The following is a 5,153-nucleotide window of genomic DNA, read 5'->3' as shown; positions in this document are numbered from 1 at the left end:
TTTTTTTTTTTGTGTGTATATATATATATATATATATATATATATATATATATATATATATATACCTGCTTTTCAAAACTGGCTTTCAGTTTTAATGTGCTTTGGCCAAGTTTACCTATGTTACGCAGGGCCAAATAGTTCAGAAATTATGCTATAAAACTACAAAGTCCTAATCAGATTTTAAAAAGGTTATGTTTTTGAAATCACTCCACTGCTTTGCAGCTAATGTGGAACTGAGCGGAGCAAAGAAATATGGGACCCAGCAAGTGTTCAGCCAAAGCCTTGGCAGAGTCTGAACCTCCCTGTCACATGGGAGCACGAAGCACTACACAAGGGCAAATCAAGCAAAGTTGCGGGAGTCAAAACCCATAAATGAAGCTTGTAACACTGTGTCTTAAACATAGGGTTTTTTAGCAGTACGATCGTCTGTGCCAGCATTTTCACCTTGCCATCTTCCATGGCATACCCAACAAATGCACAGCACTTTTTGATATTTTACACAATAGGACAGTCAATTAATTATACTCTTGTCAAAACAGGCATGCAAAGCGTGTTGCTTGGGTGTAAAATGAATTCTTTCCGGTGCTCTTTGGATAAAGGATCCCCAGATCCAGTAGTAAACTTAATCCAAGGCCCTCATAGTCAAATTAAAAAGCCTTTACTTTATTATGACTATTAAGTTAAAAAACATTACACAAAACAGTGTGTTGTGTGTTGCTTAGAAAACCTTAATCAACCTTCACCAAGGCTTTCTAAGGCATTTGTTTGTGGAAAGTTTATTTACCGAATAACCATTAAAAAATAAAAGTATTTTAATTCATATTTGAATCTGAAGGCCTTGGGCTATGATTTTATTACTAAATTGAATGCAGTCAGTTTTATAAATTTTTTGTAGTTAATGTATTTAATAATGTATTAAATTTATTCAAGAAAACTGTTGGGTTCCTCAGGTAACTCGTCTATACTGCAAGTGCACTGTATAATGCAAAAATAAACATATTCAAAACCTTGGAGTCAGCCTTTTATTTTTCTAATTAATACTTTTATTACCTGAAAGGATGTGTTACATGTGGAAGTTATTACTTTTACACTGGTACAAAAAAACAAAACTGTTCTTTCGAACTTTTTGTACATCAAAGAATCCTTATGCAGCACAACTGTTTTCAACACTGATAAGGAGAAATATTACTTGAGCACCAAATCAGTATATTAGAATGATTTCTGAAGGATCATGTAAGACTAAAGTCTGGAGTAATGGATGCTGCAAAATTAAGTAATCTGGAGTAATGGATGCTGTTAAAACATATTCCAAAAGAAAAGTTATTTAAAAAAAAAATAGAATTGTTGTTACTGTACTTCAAATAAATGCAGATGAGCATAAGAGACTTCTTTTAAAAACATTTTTTTTTTTAAATCTGACCAACCCCATAAGCAATTATTTTTTGAATACCATGCATAAATCACAAATACTACCTTAAGGATATCACTGAAATTGACAAATCATAAGGAATAACACCTGTTTTAGTGACAGCGCTAGAATAGAACAGCAAAAAAACAAAAACAAGCCAAGACTAGATTGGCCCACGCTAACATTAAAGGGGTCATATGATGCTGCTAAAAAGAACATTATTTTGTGTATTTGGTGTAATGAAATGTGTTTATGCAGTTTAAAGTAAAAAAAAAACCACATTATTTTCCACATACTGTACATTATTGTTTCTCCTCTATGCCCCGCCTTTCTGAAACGCGTAGATTTTCTAGTCGTGTCCTCTTTTGGAAGACCAAACAAAGTAGTTTCGCTTTCACAACGAAACACACGGCAGCCTAGCGTGAGCAGAAGCCGCGGCCTAGCGTGAGCTGAGGCCGGGCTAGAGTCAGCAGAGGCGGCGGGCTTGAGAACGGCGCAGCCGGCGGATTCGACGAAGGAGCGGCAACCACATGTGACGACCCCGGGCTGGACTCCGCTTCGTCCACGGTGAAAGCCGATCCGGCGATCCACAGCACTAAGTTGATGTATTCCCTCAGCGACCAGCACGGATCAGCTCCAGGCATGACGAAGCGGATATCGTCCTCTTTTGGAAGACCAAACAAAGTAGTTTCGCTTTCACAACGAAACACACAGCTCTTCACAACATGGCGGCGGCAACAATACTACAGCGAGAATAAAAGTTACACCTTCTTTCTTTGCGTGAACATTTGGGCGGCGTTATGCAAATCTTCCCACATAGTGACGTAGACATGTGGGGGCGTGTTAGAACGAGCCGTTTTAGCTAGGCGTGGTTAACTCTTAACTGTTATAAAGAATATCTCTTTGGATTTGAGACTTTAGTCTTTGCAACTTTACAGATCTTCTTTATGCACCAAGAGCTTGTAACAACACTCCAAAGAGAAAGGAAAAATTGAAATCGCATCATATGACCCCTTTAAAACAAATTGTGACGGCCCTAATTCCCAGCCCTCGTATACTGCAATGCTGGGGTTATTTTGAATGCAGAAGTTTTTTTTTTTTTTTTTGTCCTCAGTATATACTCTATGGAGGACTGCACTCTCTGGCATTGCTCAGTACCTCATTAAGCCTAGCTGCAAATACAGCCATGATGCCTGACCTGCACGTCTGGAAAATTGATCCCAGAAAGAGCTGCTCATGCTCCTTCATGATTCCTTTCTAAAACCATCATCCCACTTAGCAGCTCTCCGACTCATCTATTAACACATCACTGTGTGCTTGATCAGAGCGAGACACCAAAAGTGGCTTTTCCTCATCAACCATACAACTACACAAGGCCTTTGAGAAATGAGAGTCAGGTAATCAGGCATCAGTAATCAAAGGAGATGGATTTCAAGTCAATAACAAGGATAATGGTGAAAGTGAAGACTGCAGGCTTTGACTGACACTTTATCCGTGCTGGTGGGCAGCTAATAAGTTGATCTTTGCCTCGTAGTTGCCTTGGAACATGTCAGTTTATTCATAGTGGGGAAAAGACAAAGAGATAAACCACCTGTGGAGTGCATCATCTCCGCACAGAAAATCTGCCTGCCCAACATCTGACAGCCAAATGTATGTCCAGGAGACATGACATGGAGCTGTTCATAAGTAAAATGGGCCACTTTTTGCAATACTGCAGCAAATTTGCTCAAACACAAATGCTAATTATGCCTCTGCAGTGGCTGACAGAGAAGAAGGGATTGAGAGAAGAGCCAAAAATGAAGGAATGATGGCTGCTGACCTATGCTAATACACAAAGCAGCATATGCTGAATCTTTAGAATTATCCATTTCAGCAACTATCCAGAGACAATATCAGGTCAGGAAAAGCCACAACACCATACTACATTGAGGGTTAAATGGATCAAAATGTATCTCTAAATGTCAATGTCCTAGAGACAGATGGGAACAATCATTTTTGCCAAATTTCCAACAATCTATTCAGTTTTTTGTACTTTGTACTTTTATTCAGCAAAGATGCATTACAGAGACTTGCTATTGCTAATGCATCCACAGAAAAGCTGCTGTGAGCATGTAAATGTTGCTGTGACATACTGTAGCTGCACAAATAGCATACATTAAATTACCCATAGCAGATCTATACTGGTGGAACTGGGGGAGGTGGAGGGTTTCTGCAAGACTTTATTACACCAAACAATTGAAATGTTAAGCAAGAAAGCTCATTGGCTGAAGATGAAACAGAGACCAATCAGCTTGAGCCATAAAGTGATGATGTGATAGCTTGTAAATGGCATTAAGGACCTATTTGCCTGCATCATCTAGAGCAGTGTTTCTCAAATCCAGTCCTCGCGTACCACCACTTTTAAATAATAAATAATAGTTAATAATAGTTGTCATTTTGGTAATTTTACATCAATTAAAATAAAACGATCTTAAATTGAAAACTGAAGAGAATGGATTGCAGTGTTGGGAACTGAAATCCATGCAATATTTTTTTCTGTTTTAAATGTAAAATAATTCTAAATGCTAAATGCATTTATAATATTAATTATTTAATTATTATTTAATATTAATATTCAAAACAGAGGCCATAGAGATTGATAATGTCCAGTTGCTCATATTCATTGCAGAGCCCTAAATAATTTTCCATGCTTAAAATTTTGTATAACTAGATTCTGCAAGTAGGTCAACCACACTTCCAAGCTCTAAAGATATGAAAATTTGTCTTATACACAAATAATACATCAGTGTAAGAAGTTCAAAGTCTATGGCACAGTTCTGAACTGGTGTCCCATATTCACTGTTCCAAAACTTCCATTTGATCAATTCTGTAAACTTGAATTTGCTAGGCTCATAAAACTCCCTATAATCACCGCAAGTGTTTCGTCAGTGTTCCACAAGGATCCCTTGGCACAGGGTGAGTCTAATGATTGGCTGACTGTCAGCCATCCAATGAACCAGTGATCAATTATTCAACAGAACTGCATGTTTTTGCCTCTCCTGACACTAAGGAATGGCTTTGCTATGCTGTTTATCGCCATCTCTGTGCCTTGGCTGAAACAAAGGAACTCAATAAGCCACTAAAAGAGGATCTACAGTGAATAAAACACATAAATAGTATAAATACAACCTAAACCTTCACCATAAAAGAGATATGCGACTTACAAATGAGTGTATACCGTGATAAAAGCATTAGCAATTAATCGCAACATGAAAATTTCATACCGGCATATCCCTAATATATATATAGTTATATTCATATGGAATATAACAATGATAACCTACTATATTACACAGATAAGTGAGTAAATTGACATAATGTCTCATTAAATGCACATTAGAGAGTAAAGTGGTGATGCAGAATTTACTGATATTACCTAACATACCATCTGTAAACATTACAACCTCACAATTATTACAGGGAGAAATATTCTGACAGCGCGTAGTGTTGCCATGATGCCAAAATTATGACTTTGATATGATATTTTAACTAAAATAAGCAAGTAAACTTAGTAATAAAATGAAAACAAAAAATGATAAAGAATAGCACAAGTAAATACAATAGAATAAAGATACAAATGAAATAAACAGTGCTTTAAGTTCCCTTTCATGGGAACTTCGAACTGCGTCCTCTAGGGGGCGCTATGGGGAACGCCTCGTCGTGACCCGTGTCTGAAGCATACATTGAAAAAAAACACCGCCTCGTT

The 5,153-nt window shown here is 37.4% G+C and overlaps 1 protein-coding gene across 1 annotated transcript in view; it reads right to left on the bottom strand.

Annotated features, from left to right (window-relative positions):
• Positions 1–5,153, bottom strand: part of LOC107692397 (phosphatidylinositol 3-kinase regulatory subunit gamma-like) — a 169,851-nt gene that overhangs the window by 162,477 nt on the left and 2,221 nt on the right. The window lies entirely within an intron of this gene.

The sequence above is a fragment of the Sinocyclocheilus anshuiensis genome, unplaced genomic scaffold (genome assembly GCF_001515605.1).
Source record: "Sinocyclocheilus anshuiensis isolate Anshui unplaced genomic scaffold, SAMN03320099.WGS_v1.1 scaffold70, whole genome shotgun sequence".
Lineage (NCBI taxonomy): Eukaryota > Metazoa > Chordata > Actinopteri > Cypriniformes > Cyprinidae > Sinocyclocheilus > Sinocyclocheilus anshuiensis.
This window is presented reverse-complemented; position numbering and strand designations above follow the sequence as displayed.